Here is a 17,143-nt window from a genome sequence, read left to right as displayed (position 1 = left end):
TTATTTGTGACACTTGTTAAAGAACGGTAAGGTAGACTTTACTGAGGACCATGGCGATAGGTGTAGGGACGGCTGCAATGGGGTTTTGTAGTCGGGGAGAGAGACTGGATTCAACTTTGAATACAACAAAGAAAACGGACTTTACAGCCAAGGAGCAGGGTGGGAGAAGTTCGTGGAAAATCACTAAGACGAAACATGAGGGGCAGCAGAGGATCTGGTTAAAGCGACCTCACCGGATTCTTGCTGAAGGCAGAACAGGGTGGTCAGGCAACACCTGGGAGATGGTGGCGGAGGAAGAACCTGATCAAACGGTGAGAGTGATCAGATATTGAGGATGAGGATTCTGCCTAACTCAATTTAGGAGGCGTCTTGCTAAAATTGAGGAGTGCAGAGACAAACAGAAACTCGCAAGTCAGGCCTAATTGAGAAGAGTTCAGAGGAGCCTGAGGAGCTTGGTCAAGGAGAGAATCTCTGCCACTTTCTAAAAACGATGGTCTATTTCACTAAGGAAAAAACATTTAGTCTGTCTGTTTTTTCTTGTCAAAATCAAAACTATCTTTCAGAACTGAATGATCCACACTCATGACAAACAGAATCAATAGAACAGATAAAAAGAATCACAGGATTATCATAGTCATCCCTACTACGAAATTTCTCTCTCTGAAGTGTGTAGGCATCCTCTTCAAGGTTTCCAGAGGCAGCAGTCACATTTACTTTGAGCCTGAACAAAGAGAAGTGATCTGTCTGGGACACTTACAATGTGCCTAATTTGGAAAATCATTACTTAGAGTGTACTAATTCTTCCTGTTTTTCTAAGTGCAGCAAACTGAAGAAAAAAAAAAGGGACGTGGACTCAGGACAATTTCAAAGAAAAGACTATATCAGAGGATTTTGATAGCATGTGATTGGTGTTTTTTAAAAAAACTCTAGGAAAGACCCTGTCTGTCTTTATATGTGTGAACTGTTGAAATAATTTGGAAGGGCATAAGTGGAACTAGTGTAGTTTATAAAATACAAAAATTAAACAGAAGGCCTTAATTTAGGCACCCCTCTCCCTTACTGTGTGAAATGTCTTGAGTAAACCTTTTCCTGTCCTCTGGCTGGTCTGCTAAATGAGGCATACAGGGTAATTACTAAGTTTTCCCTGTCCATGTGGAGAAAGAAATACCAGCTCTGGGCTTTTGTTATTGTATAATCACTCCCATTAGCATTACGAGCTGCACCTAATAGGCTGATGAATGGGGTACTGCTTCTGTTAGGGACTAAACAGCATTTAATGTTCTGTTCTGAGGTTTAAGAAATCATGAAACAGCAGAGCAGTGTTTGACGTGCATTTGCTCGTGAACACAAGGCTATACCAATGGAAGAATTAATTAAGAAAACATAGACATTTTCATGATAATAGTTTTAAGAATATTTGCCTGGGTAAGTACCAGCTTTACATTTTCCAGTGGAAAGCGTTGTTTTGACTCACAGACTCCTGAAGTAATCACGTGCCTGTTCAATAACCATTTAGGATGTTTCAGAACTTAGTAAATCAAAATCACTTAGTAGTATTTAGAGGAAAAATTACTGATTTTAGAATTCTAATTCTTATATCCAAATCCTGACTCTTTGTGTGACCTTGGGAAAATTTGTGAATTTTTCTAAACTTTAAATCTTGTCTTTTTCAAACTACCTCTTGAGTACATAATTCAATCCTTCCCAAGTTAATTAACTGTATCTGCAAAATGGAGATGGTGGGAAGATCAACAAAGCTCAGCATTTAGGAGTTTAACAGAGCATAGAAGCGTGTTTGTAGGAAGAAAGTTGGAAACATGGGCTCTGGAACCCAACACCCTCAGACCAATTCCTGCCTCTGATGACCTTGGGTTTGTTGTTTAATCCCTCTGTGGCTCAGTATACACATTTGGAAAATGGGGATGGTAATAATAGTACACATCTCACTCGATAAGCAAGATAATGCCTATAGAGCACTTAGCATGATGACGGTACAACACTCTGCAGTGGAAAACTTCTACTGCTATTACCCAGGGCAGGTTGTGGGGGAGAGTTTGTGCTCAAGAAACACTTTTAAAAGGCAAATGTTGTGGGGCTGGCCCCGTGGCCCAGTGGTTAAGTTCGCGTGCTCCGCTGCAGGCGGCCCAGTGTTTCGTTGGTTGGAATCCTGGGCGCGGACATGGCACTGCTCATCAGACCACGCTGAGGCAGCGTCCCACATGCCACAACTAGAAGAACCCACAACGAAGAATACACAACTATGTACAGGGGGGCGTTGGGGAGAAAAAGGAAAAAATAAAATCTTTAAAAAAAAAAAAGGCAAATGTTGTTACTAATCCTTTTGAATGGCTGTTTATATCCAATATTGTCAAGTACTTGATCCCTCAAAAATCACCAATATAACTTATTGAAAAGACAAAGCTGAGTTTATTCCCTACTGCAGAAAGGGGAACACCCTTACAATAGATCCTTAGTAGCATTCAGAGAGAGGAGGACAAAGCTTGGTATTTAAGATATTTAAGCGTAGTTCAAGGCAGATATTCAATGAATGGGACTTGGTGAGGATTGAGTAAGAATCATGACGTAATAATTTAAGGATTGATGGACATAGTAAGATGGGAATTTTGAGGTAAGGCTTTCAAAGAGTCTTTAAGTATTAATTGTTGCTTGCTGTTTTCTATTGAAGAGAGCATGGGTGTTTCAAGAATTTCCTGGAATGTACATTAACTTTATTCACAACTTTTATCTTCCTGGAGAAATAGTAAAGTTATGTTAATGAAAACAGTATAACAGTAAAGTCATGATAATGTAGACAGTGAGCTGTGTGGATGATTTCCCTTTTTAAAAGTTATATCTGGCAATAAAGAGATTTTAGTTTTCTAAACTATCCTTCCTACATCTGCATCTATCAGGAAAACACTAATTTTTCAAATCCTGATCATACCCCCAATTTTCTTTATATTACTACTAAAAGACTTATCTTCCTAAACAATGGACACACAGGTACTTTTATCCACCACAAACTACAAAAAGTAAATTAGTCAAATTAATATAATTTTTTGGAACTAACATTGAATGAAAATGGTCATTGCTACTATTTGTGTCATTTAAAAAAAGGTTCAATCTTATCGATTTCTTTCGTATTTGTCTTCATAATTATACCTCATCTAATTATAGCTCTGTTTACAAATAAAGTACTATTCTGCATTTTCTCAATTTCCTAAACTTCAGAACTAAATGCCATGTAGACATCTACAGAAGTAGTAGTAGTAGTAGGTTGAGCTAGTAATGGTAATGGGGTGATTATAAAATAATAAAAGCCTAGGGCTAATATTTCTTTTCTCCTGTTGAAATGTACAAGTCATGCACATTATTAGGTCTATAAAAGGAACATTGATATTTTGGTGTAGAATTCCTATAAATTTCTTACAATCTATTGACGTGTATGAACTTCTGGAGAAGTGCAGACATTTGAGGGAACTAAAATGATGTGAAGGTCTGGACAAGGTTGTGTAGACTCATTTTTCCTTACTCCACCCAGCTAGATACCACTAAAAACCCTAGAGATTATGCAAAAGGCAATCAAAGGAGAGCTCTGAAAGGTGGGTCAGAGGAAGGCAAACTGGTTCAGGACCAGGGACTAGAGAAACAACACAGCAGTAGGGTGTCCTACATCTCCTTTCCAACAGAAGAAGGTGATTCAAGCTCAGAGTTCCAAAAAATCAAACTTAACAACAGAAGAGAGCCTGGGTAGGCTCATTCCTCTCGTGGATTGAACGGGAGTCCCTCTGACAGTCTCAAGTGAGCCTAGAACTATGGAAAGGTTATTGTTAGTGGGAGTCCCGATAAAAATAAATGGTCAGGAAAAGTGCCCTTTATCCCCACAGGGCCTAAAACCCCCTCTTGCGCTGAGAGATACTGGAACAGCCAGGTGGAACCAGCAAGAGGGACCACACTATACTAGGCAGCCTGGCTCTGAAAGCCTCTTTATTCCTGTAGGACTGAGAATCCATTTTGATTCCTTTGATGTCCCCATTCAGGGGCCCTCAAACAGAGTGGCTGGGTAGTGGAATGGACTAAAAGGAGGTAGCCTGCCACACGAAGCCTCTAGCCCAAGAAGAAGTCTCCCACCACAAAACCATGTGGTCAATGTACTTGTCGAAGTGGCCATGGGAAGCAGCAATGGCAGGGACTAGTGGAATCCCCAGAGAGACCAGATTAACCAAGGAACAAGGACCAAAATGGAGCAAGGTTTCCAAACTTCTCTAAAAGTGGTAAAATCTTGATACCAGTAGAGGGTAATAAGCCATTTATGTATGTTGAAATACTCCAGAGCAAGCACTAAGAAAAGCGTACAAAGAGATATGCTCAAAAGTACTACAAGTAAGTCAAGATACAATCCTTAGAAGAGGTGCAAATAGCCCACAGGAAGAAAAGGAAAGAGGTACAGAAGAATGAGGACCAGAGGAAACAGCTCTAACATCCATAATTCACTAAAATGTAAATAGTCTAGAGATACCAATCAAAAGCAAGAGATTGGCACTGGATTAAAAAAAAACTTTCCTCAACTATATGCTGCTTATAACAAATTCACTTCAAATTCAATGACAAAGAATAAAAAGCAAGTAAAAAGGCTGAAAGTAAAAGCATGGAAAAATATATAACATGCAAACATTAATCTGAAAACATGCAGAAGTAAGTATTTTAATATCTAAGTTACATTTCAGAGAAAAGAAAATTACTAGAAACAAAGAAGAGCAGTGCATAATGGTAAAAGAATCAATCCATCAGGAAGATTCAATTATCCTTCGTGTGTATGCGTCATACAAAAGAACTGCAGAATACCTGAAGCAAAAACTGATAAAGGGAAAGGACAAAAACACAAATCCACCATGAATGTGGGAACTTCAACACACCTCTCTCTGCAACTGATAAAGCTATTAAGTAGAGAGTCAGCAAGATTATAGAAGATCTGAACAACCAAATCCACCCAAGGGATCTAGTTCAGATACATAGAGCACCCCACCTGACAACAGCAAAATGCACATATTTTCAAGTTTCCATTGAACATTCACTAGGATAGAACAGAGTGCAATATCTGATGATAACAGAATCAAATTAGAAATCAATAACAGAAAGATAACAGGAAAATCTCTAAACACCTGGAATTCCAATAACACACCTTTAAATAATCTGTGGTTCAAAAAGAAGCATGATAAGAAATTTAAAAAAACAGAGAACAGAATGAACTGACAACAAATCCTACTGAAAGGTATGAGATCCAGCTAAAACAGTGTTGAAAGGGAAATTTATAACCTCAAATGCTTACATTAGAAATGGAGAAGATCTCAAATAATCTAAGTTTCTATCTCAAGATACTATAAAAAAGAAGAAAAAGTAAACCCAAAGCAAACAGAAGGAAGAAAATGATAAAGATAAGAAATAAATGAAATTAAAAATAGGAGAATAACAGAAAATTAATAGAACCAAAATTTAGTTTTTCAAAACAACCAGTACAATTGATAAATATTCAGCAAGATGAGCAGAAATTTAAAAAGAAAAGAAATAAATCAACAATATTGGGAATGAAATGGGATATCATTACAGATGTTGCAATCATTAAGAGGATGATAAAGGAATACTATTAACAAATTTACACTGGTAAATTTGGCAACTTATTTGAAGTGGAACAATTCTTCAAAAACCAAAAACTACTGAAAAACAATCAAGATGAAATAGATAGTCAGAATTGTCTTATAATCATTAAATAATTTGGATTTGTAACTAAAAATCTGCTGAGAAAGAAATCTCCAGGTCCATATCATTTCACTGCAGAACGCTACCAAACGTTTGAGGAAGAATTAACAAAATTCTACAAATCCTTCCAGGAAATAGAAGAAGATAGAATATTATCTGAACCTATTTCATGAGACTAGTTTGATCCTGATACCAAAACCAGAAAAAGACAGTGCAAATATATAAAACTATAGCTCAATATCTCTCAAGAAGTTAAAGGGTAAAGCACTCAAGAAAATAAAAGCAAATCAAATCCAACAATGTAAAAAAGAATTACATACCATGATCAAAAGAGGTCTTTTTCTAGGTAAGTATGTCTGATTCTTTTAAAATTGTCTGATGTCTTAAAAATCATTCAGTAAACCCACAATATCAACAGACTAAAGAAGAAAAATCACATGATCATTTCAACTGATGCAGAAAAGGCATCTGACAACATCCAAAACCCATTCAGGAAAAAAAATTTCTCTGCAAGTTGGGGGTACCTTTACTTCATAAAGAACAACTACAAAAACCTACAGTTAATGTCTTACTTAATGGAGAAAGACTATTCTCCCTTGAAGACAGAGAACAAGGCAAGGATGTCCTCTTTGATGACTTTTATTCAACATAGTACTGGAAATTCTAGCCAGTGCAATAAGAAACACACACACACACACACACACACAGAAGGAAAGAAAGAAAAGAAAAAGAGACACAAACTAGAATTCATTATTTTCTCCTCAACTCATACGTGGAAAATCCCAAGAATTCTACCGAAAAGAAAAAATTACTCTTAAAACTAAAGGCAGATTTAGTAAAGTCTCAGGATATAAGATCAATACACAAAAATCACTTACTTTTCGATATACTAATAATACACATGGTAGAAACTGAAATTTAAAACAAAATACCAGTTTCAATCACTCCAAAGAAAAACAAATACTTAAGTATACACTTAACACAACGCATACAGCATCTACGTGCTAAAAATGTTAAAGCACAGATTAAATCAAAGAAGACCTAAACCAATTGGAAGATACACTGTGCTCGTGCAGTGGAGCGCTCATCATAGCGAAAGTGTTAATTCTTCTTCTCAAGTCAATATATGGATTTAATGTAATTCCTGTCAAGTCCCAGCAAGATGTTTTGTAAACATAGACAAACTTTATAAAAATGATATGGAAAGGCACAGGCCTTAGAAGAGCTAAAACAATTTTAACAAGGAAGCATAAAGTGAGAGGAATCACTCTACTTGAGATTAAGTTGTACTCTATGACTATAGTACTTAAGACAGTGAGGTATTGGAGGAGGAATAGACAGATTAGTGGAGCTGAATAGCAAACTTAGAGCCACACAAATATTTTCAACTCATTATTGACAATGGTGCAAAAGAAATTCAATGGAGCTATTCAGTTCAATTCAGCATCATTTCACAAATTGTCTTGGAGCAATTGGACATCCATGGGCAAAACAATAAACCTCAATCTAAACCTTACACCCTTATACAAAAATTAATTCAAAATGGAATAAAGATTTAAATTTAAAATATAAAAATAAAAGACTATTAAAAATAAACAGAAGATATTTGGTATCTAGAGGTAGATAAACAGTTTTTGATCCTAAATAATGTTAAACAAAATAAAAAATTGATAAATTTGGACCTTTTACAAATTAAAAAAGCATTTTCTCTGTGACAAATCTTGTTAAATGGATGAAATGGCAAGCCACAGACTGGGAAAAAATATTTGCAAACTACAAATCGGACAACAGACAGGTATCTAGAATATAAAAATAACTCAAAACTCAAAAAAAGAGAAAACACCCAAAACAATCCAAAAGGAAAATGGGCAAAAGATATGAACAGATATTTCGCTGAAGAGTGTATAAAGATGGCAAAAAGCACATGAACAGAGGTTCAACATCATTAGCTGTTAGGGAAATGCAAACTAAAACCACAATTAGATATCATCAAATATCTATCAGAATGCTCCAATTAAAAAGTGACAGTACCAAATATTGGTAAGGATGCAGATCAGTCATATATTGCTTGTGGGATTGTAAGATGTTACAGCCACTGCAGAAGCAATTCTGCAGTTTCTTAAACTAAAGTGCAAATACCATATGACCCATCTATTGCACTCTTGGTCATTTATACCAGAGAAATAAAAATCTGTTGATACAAAAACCTGTACATGACTGTTCATAGTAGCTTTATTTGTAATAGTGAAAAACTGGAAACAATCCAAATGTTCTTCAGAAGTGAATAGATAAACTATAGTAAATATATAACATAGAATACCATTCAGCAATAAGAGAAACAAATTGAATAGCCAGGGAATAATACTGCATCCACCAATTCCAAAAGCCTTCATATTTTATGATTCCATCTATATAACATTTTGAAATTATAAAATTTTAGAAATAGAGAACAGATTACTGGTTGTTAGAGGTTAGGAGCGGAGGTGGGTTGGGAGGTATGCTGCTGTGGTTGTAATGAAAAACATGAGGGATCTTTGTGGTTATGGAACTGTTCTGTATCTTGACTGTAGTAGTGGATACAGAAACCTATCAGTGTGATAAAATTGTATATAACTAAATATACACACACCCATGCATGCGTGCACACAAATGAGTACAAGTTAAACTTGTACTCAAGTTTAAATGTGAATAAAATCAGCACTTTGCATCAATGTCAATATCCTGTTGTGAAATTGTACCAGAGTTTTGTTAAGTTGTTATTGGGTGAAACTGGGCAAATGTTACACTCGATCTCTCGGTATTATTTTTTACAACCGCATGTGAATCTTCAAGGATCTCAATAAAAATTTTAACTTAGAAAATGATGCGGACTTTGAACTCATTCTCAAGAATTCAGCTTAATATTTCCAGAGATAGACAACACTCACCACTTTCAAAGAATTGTATTTCATCAGGAAGCCAACATTTCTTCTACACATTTTTCTCTTTATTTCTCTTCCTTCCCAAACTCACGTCCTCCCTATCCTCGTGTCCTTCCCAGCTTTACTTTGTCCTGTACATTCCACATTGCTATATGGCAAACATCCCAATCACAGGATGTGGCAGTGTATACAGGAATTGGTTGTCATCCTGGAAAGTTTTATAAAGGAGACTTAAAAGTGAAAAAAAAAAACCCTAAGATTTTGACAGTCAAAACCATGGGGAATGGATATTACAGGGAAAGACACAAGCATGAACATTAAGTAAAAAAAACCAAAAGACCTAAGATTTGAGGGTCAAAACCATGGGAAATGAATATTACTAGGAAAGACCCAGCATGAACATTGGCATTGAATTTTGAAAGTGCACATTCATTAAGTGACAAATAATTCTAGTGGATAGAGCCGAGGGTGTTTCTTGTTTACTGTGGGTTAAAGTTGATGTGACAAGCTAGAAAAGTAGGAGAAGACAGCAAAAATCTGAGTATTACTAAAGATATGGGCTTTATTATATAGGCCAAGAAAATCATTAGATCTTCAACTGAGATGAACTTGAAAGATATTTCAGAGGTAGAATCTGAATAACTTGTTCAACTCTTCATTGAATTGTCAATCAATCAGGAGTAATCACTGAAGATGCTAAAGCTTTTAGCTTGAGGACCAGAAATCTCATATGCCATTATCTAAGAAGAAAAGAAAACATAGGCAGAGGATTCAGTTTATGAGAGTGGAACATTAAAGAGATATTTAATTCCTTTCAATGAAATCATTCATATATTTAATTTAACCTTCCAAATTTAAAAAATTTATCAATTAAACACTATTCAGAAATTAGTAACTGGAATTTCTTGGAAATTGTGGACAGAGCATTGTACTCAATTAGCTCCTTCAAATATCAAGATATTCTGATTTGATAATTATATTATAATGAAAATAATATCAGGTATATCAAATAACTATAGTGATATACAAAAACATATATTTCAAACTAAATTCTACTCCCAAATGAATATGTAAATATACTTAACATTTAATGTACAGAAAAAATTTTTCAAAAAATGTTTAAAATCATAACAGAAATTAGCTATTTATCTTAATGGATATAAACATTTCACTCTGTCTATCTATCTATGTATCTACCCACCTATCTATCTGTCTATCTATGATTTAACTTTGAACAAAATGACCACCAATAATTCCCAATGTTGTCAGGTTCAAAGTAGTTATTCCTCTTGGTGTATGGTATTTAGTAAGTTCACTCTCCACTGGCCTTTAACTTTATTTCTTTTGTGCCAGGGGTAAGATTTTCTCTTGTTACTGCTACTTCAGCTGAAAGAATCATTTTCCTCCTGGTAGGCTATTGTGGCTCTGCTAAACAGAGTAAAGTTTTAGGAGGTCTGAGTATAAAGAACAGGTCAAGATATAAACTATGGTTAATTAGGTAATTAAATAAGAAATCGTATTCATAAAACCATATGCCAAGGGGACAGTGGGCTATGACTAAAGAAATATACCTATGTTTCGGATTATCCTATGAGTTACTTTAAGACAAATTTTCTACTTTAGTCATTATTTTCTCCTCAACTCATATAGCAATTTATGCTTCTTAGGTGGCGTTCAATATATATCCACAGAAAGTAAATGTGAAGTTTTCACTCTCGATGATTTTTTTGTTGATTGCTTCCCTTTCATTTCTCTATGTTATCCTTTCTCTTCTTTTGTTGTTTTTTCTCTCTGACTTTACCTTTTTGTATTGTTCTCACCAATTTAGTGAATGCTTCTCATTTTCCATCTTAGTTTTTGAGTTTCTGAATTATAAAGGACATAGAAACCCCCAAACGTGCTACTTAACACTTTAGCCCAAAAGATATACATTAGACACAGACCTAAATAGATTCAGACAAAGAAAAAGGTGATAATGAAAAGCAGGAGAAAAGAAAGCACAAGCAAGTTACAAAAGGAAAAATGAAGAAGGAATGAAGCAAGGAAAGGAGAGGAAGGAGTGAGAGAGAAAAGAAAGGAGGAGAGCAGCATGAAGAAACACGTGCATAGAAGGGCAGGAGAGATTAATCGAATGGACACAGAGACAATCAAGAAAAATAATAAACACCAACAATTGACGCGTAGGTCACTTTCACGATATCCATACAGCAAATTGTCTACTCCTGAGATGTACAAAAGAACTAATCACAATAAGTCAGAAAAGTGCTAAAGGAATACCATTTATTTTTTTAAATCTTTTAAATACTCCTTACTATGGAGAAATTCTAAATTTTAAGTCACATCTTCCCATGAACGACACAGTTTTCACCTAGAGACATAAAACACAAATTGGGGGTATTAGGTGAATATTCTTTAGATTTAAAATAAGTCGATTGTGACACATTACAATCATAATAGCATCGTCTCCATGCGTTTTGGAGTTGGTTTGGTGAATACGATGGGTTTGCTATGCCTAACACTTAAGCCCACAAAGCAGTCTTCTGAGATCCTCCAACATCATCACCAACTTTTGTCCAACTTCCGAATCCTCTCAGCCATAGAACCAAGGAAAGCTGAGCTCCAGTTTCGCAGAGCCCAGACTGTTATTGGCAAGGCCCACTGCATAATCCACTGAACTTCCCTGACTTGACAGTAACCCACCACCCAGCAGAGTTTGTTGTGATGGAACCTTGATTACAATTGCATCTACTGTGTCTTACTGCCCTATCATATTTGGCCACCACTCAAAGTGCAGTCCCAGAAGCAGTAGCTCTCTGGGCTACCATCTTCCCTAGTACTCTCATCCTGACACTAAAGTTCAACGTTCTAATCCTTGCTACTCTATCCTTTAGAACCCTCATTTAAGAAGTCTGACTTAAAAAAGTGAAAACAAAAAAATCTCTCCTCTGTGATTAACACTGCTGTTCCTCAGAAGCCCTCAGAGATGGAAGCTACTCATTTCCCCACACTTCAGTTCCCGAGATGAATGTTCTTCCTTGTGCCCACTGTTACATTCAGAGCATTCCATATTTGCCCTATTAAAGCTTCCTACTCTGAAGCTTCTGACACTTTCTTCTCCTCTTTATCACGATAGACTATTGACCTCCTGGTTCCTATGCCTCACACTTTGAAACTGTGTCATCCTGTTCCCGATGTTTCTACTCCAAATCCTCCTACCATCCTAGATGTCTTCAAAAGGCCTAGAGATTACAGGAACAATCACTTTAAAGCTTCTTATTTCCTCTTCTTCTACTTTAGATGCCCATTCTCATGGCTGTCCCCTGACTCATTCTGACTGTTTCACCACAAAAACATACTTTAATCACCCAGCCTCTGACGGCAAACTCTTAACTTTCAGCACCCTCACTTATTGTCCCACTACCTATATTTGGAACTCACAGGGGCCTTCTGCCCTCTGTTTCATTTATCCCTGTCAAAATTCTCTTGTCTTCATGTCTTTCACCTCCCAGTTAGATTCTATAGTCCACCACCTGAGCTACTCTCTCAATAATATCCACGATTCCCTTTCCTTTTGACCACCCTTCCTGGTAGGTTCTAATTGTTGACCTTCTCCGCCTTTGCCAAAGCTAGTAAGTACTGCTAGAAAAATTTTCACAAACACTACAATTCTCTCGAACTTCAGCTAAGCAGTCAATACAGAGAAACACTGTTTCCCAAGTTAGCCATCCTGTTCTGCACACCATTTACTTCAAACCTTCCCCAAAGTTTCTCCTCTTATTTAAAAGAGAGTATAGAGGCATGCAAATTTCTAACATGACCTATAAATTTAACTCTATAAACATATACCCTTTCGTCTTCCTATTCTTTTTACAAAGGAAGAAGTAACCTTTCTCATGCCCCAGATCAATCCTTTCAAGGTTTTCTGGATCTTCTTATGACTTAAATATTTTCTGCTATGTATTACCATACTTTCCCTTTTAACTTTAATTTCATCATTATTTCCTCATTTGTGTGCAGCATTTAAATGTGTTTAATAACCTTTCATTAAAAGAAAATAAAATGTCAGCCAAATCAAAGCAAACTCAAAAGAAATATTTGCAGGCTTCCTAAAGTGGACACATTAAAATACTCTTGGAGCCAAAAAGAAACTTTGAAATGGCAAAATCAAGAAGGTTACTTCAGCATTACACTATCCATTAAGTTTTTGTGGTCATGTTCCCCTGTGTTTCTAGTAAGTTTTCTTCAACTATTCTGATATGGTTTTCAGAAAACAAAAGAAACCATGTATTTATTACTGTTTATTATTATTTTATGACTCACGTGTATATATAATTCCCCAAGAATAATTATATCTTTAAATTGGCTTTGCTACTAATAGTGATAATTATGTAATGATAATTCATATATGATTTCCTGTTTGTTTTATTTTTAAAAGCTTGATTAAGTCCCATACTTTTATGTTTAGCCTTTCTTTGAAATCTTGCTTCAAAACATTTTGAGATAATCTTTTTTTAATAAAGGAATTTACTCATTTACATTTTTGTAAAAAACACAAGCTATTTATGCTCTTAGTTCTACTTGTATTCTACCATATCTGTTTTTATATTTACAAGTTTTTAGAACCTTTCTTATTTTTCAATATAAATGAAATTTTTTGTTGGTACAATATGGGAGCTTGGCATTTAGCTTTTCTTTCTTTCAGTGGTTGTGAGTGATTTTCTAATACAGGGTAGGTCCCGTGAAGTTAATGGGGTTGGTATAAACATAGTCAAGTATCCATGAAATGCCATCTTTTTCATAACTCAATTTTCATTTTTATTACCATTTCTATTTAACACAAATCTTTATTAGGATTCCCTATTTTTGAGATTTTGAGATGCTTCTCATCAACTGTCAAGGTAGAAGTTGAGTAGTATCAGCATCGGGTCGTCTTTCCATACAGGTTGTTATGACTGAGAGGCCATCCTCTGGTCAGCATGCAGCATCCTCCCCGTGCTGGGAGCCAGAGTCTCCCGGGTGCTCACTGACCTGCATCCTCGTGGCGGTCACTTAGGCTGCTGCACATTTGCCCCTACATGTATATTAGGTTGATAATGTCTTTGAGGTTTAGGATTAAGTAGCAAGAAAGATGTGCTTATGACACTCTGACTTAGAATGTCTCTGGACGCAATTTATCATCACCCTGTCTGGTGCTGCCCCCTAACTTTCCCATTGCTTAGTTATATGGAATATATAGTTGGGTTGTAATAACTTTACAATGTTTTGCAAATTTTTCTTTACCTCAAAGATGCTTTATCAATATTCTAACCCCAGCTATTTTGTTTTTACACGGGCTTTTTCTGGTCTGTTAGCATATTTCTTAGACTGATACAGAAAATCACAAGTAGATTAGGTGATTATTCTAAATTCACTGGTTTACTTAATTTTTAAAGTACTAAAATATGCTGGCATAGTATTAAATTATGAATCAAACCATCCAGTTTGTATCATAGGTAACTTGTCAGAATAACTAGCTGGATAAATGAAGAAATAAGGACCAGTTTTTTCCTTAAAAATAGTTGTAGGAAATACAATTTCTCTGTCTCCAATTAACTGGGTATAAAATCCACAAATAATCTACTGTGAAAAAGGATTTATAAATCTATGTTACTCTGAATATGACAAAAAATTTTAAATTGTTAATGTTATGTCAACAAGCTAAGGGTAAGCTCTTCATCCCAGTTTGCTCAGAACTTTCTTTGTTTTGTGACTGAAAGTTCTGCATTCTGGAAAAACCATTAGTTCCAGGAAAACTGGAATGGTCAGTCACTTTAATTTAATTAACCATTCTGTAATGTGCATGAGGTTTTTTTCCTCTCCTTTTTTAGCATACCTCTATGATAAACAGTTTTAATTTCAAAAAGAGTGTTCCCTCTGAAAAGGAGATGCACATAGATAATGTGAATTTCTCTCTATTTAAAATTCAGATGAGATATTGATTCTACAAGAGAAATCATTTTATGTGCCTAGTTGAACAGAGAGAAAGGAAGAAGAAAAGGAAACCTTCAGGGCAAAAACTATAAAACAGAACTCTAAGCCTATAAGATAATGGAACTGAGTCTTAAGAGAAAACTAGTCACAAGTATGGACCATAACAGCTAACAGCTAGGAATTTAACATGAACACTGTGAAAGGAGATTTTTCCTTTTTCCCATATAAGACCAAGCATTAGAAATAAAAACCTTATAAAAAACACTGTTCCAGGCCCGTCCCATGGTATAGAGGTTAAGTTTGCATTCTCCACTTGGGTGGCCTGGGTTTCACGGTTTTGGTCCCCAGGTGCGGACCTATACATTACTCATCAAGCCACGCTGTGGTGGTGTCCCACATACAAAATAGAGGAAGATTGGCACAGATGTTAGCTCAGGGCCAATCTGCCTCACCGAAAACACAACAAAACAAACCTGTTCCTCTGCAAGAACTAACGCATTTGTGAAAATTTGTATTATTCCACCCCAAAACTCTGGAAAGCGACAGGAAAATTTGTTACTTAGGGGTCAGTGTGTAGCAACAACAAGAACACGCCAATATGTGATAAGATAACCTGAGAATCTCTGTGTTAAATTAACATCAAAATTGATTTGCTAATGAAAGATCTAGAAAAATCTACAAAAAATAAATAGAGACCTAGACGTCCTACGTCCAGGAAATGTTGGACTCTCACAGAATAAACACTTTGCAGTGAAGATGAGCTCACAGTCAAAAATTACAAACTACATATGTAGACACAGCCCCCATGTTCTCCTTCGAAGAAGGGCTTGTCCACCCTCTGGAAGTGCAGACATCTCCTTCAGAGTTGGCACCATGAAGAGAGCTACTTGGTCCAGAGTCATTCTCTGTGATGATTAACTGTAGGTCAACTTGGCTGGACCATGGGGTGCCCAGATATTTGTTCAAGTATTACTTGTGTGTTTCTGTGAGGGTGTTTTGGATGAGATTAAAAGTTAAATCAGTGAACCTGAAGGAAAGCAGATTTCCCTCCATAATGTGAGTGGGCCTGATGTAATCTGTTGAAGGCGTAAATGGAGCAAAAGACTGTCCTCCTTCAAGCAAGAAAGAATTCTCCAGCAGACTGACTTTAGACTTTATTTGTAACATCAGCTCTTCCTCGTTGTACAGCAGACAGTGTTCGGACTCAAACTGGAGCATCAGCTCAGCCTACCAGCCCACCCTGTAGATTTTAGATTTGCCAAGTTCATAATCATGAGCCAGTTCCTCATTATAAGTCCCTTTATAGATATATATACACATATACACTGGATACACACATACACACCTATCCTATTGGTTCCGTTTCTCTGTAAACAAACTTCTCTTTACAGAGCAGCACATTTGCTGACTGAATGAGGCAAGAGTATAGAAGCAGGTCTAATGTTCAATGCTTGCTCCAAAGCCTCCCTCTGGGTTGGCTGAGGCTTTATTTGGCTTCTATTAGAGTTCTACTGTTTCCTCTGCACCATCCTGTTTCCTTTCCCTTCCCTTCTTATATGTTGATTTCTAAACATTATCTTTCATTCAAAAGTTTATTTGACATGTGCTCCTTTTTATTTTTACAGGTATTCTTTTTGTGGGGGGAGGTGATAAAGATTGGCCCTAAGCCAACATCTGTTGCCAATCTTCGTCTTTTCTTTTCTCCCCAAAGCTTCAGTATGTACCTGTAGATCATAGTTGTAAGTCCATTTTTTTTTTAAGATTTTATTTTTTTTCCTTTTTCTCCCCACACTCCCCCAGTACATAGTTGTATATTCTTCGTTGTGGGTCCTTCTAGTTGTGGCATGTGGGACGCTGCCTCAGCGTGGTTTGATGAGCAGTGACATGTCTGCACCCAGGATTCAAACCAACGAAACACTGGGCCACCTGCAGCGGAGCACGTGAACTTAACCACTCGGCCACGGGGCCAGGCCCAATTGTAAGTGCTTTTAGTTGGAAGCCTCTATGTGGTCGTGGCCACAGCATGGCTTGATGAGCAGTACATAGGTCCATGCCCAGGATCCAAACTGGCAAACCCTGGGCCGCTGAAGCAGAGATTGCAAACTTAACCACTACTCCACCAGGCCAGCCCCTGACATATACTTCTAAGAAACTTAACTTACCACATTGGTCCTTGGAGTGGTCAAAAAAAACAGGTAACAAGATCAGATCACTTCTAACCTGCCTGTCTATAAAAATGCACAATCACTAGTGGTAGGTGAAGCACAAGCAGCCTGTGGCACAGGCAGTGGGCCAGTTAAAATATTCACCTTTGGTGAGTTGAGAGGGTAGAAGGGATTGTACTAAAAAGGGATGAATTAGTAGGTTCCTCGTGTCAGACTTTGAGACATATAGAGAAAATATCCACACAGATAAAGGAATCAAATAGCCATTGCTCAATAGCATTGATGCTCAGTAGAAATATAATAAATAGCCTGGAATGAATTTCAGACAAT

This window comes from Equus quagga, chromosome 3 (assembly GCF_021613505.1).
Source record: "Equus quagga isolate Etosha38 chromosome 3, UCLA_HA_Equagga_1.0, whole genome shotgun sequence".
In the NCBI taxonomy this organism is placed as follows: domain Eukaryota; kingdom Metazoa; phylum Chordata; class Mammalia; order Perissodactyla; family Equidae; genus Equus; species Equus quagga.
Note: the sequence above shows the minus strand (reverse complement) of the source record.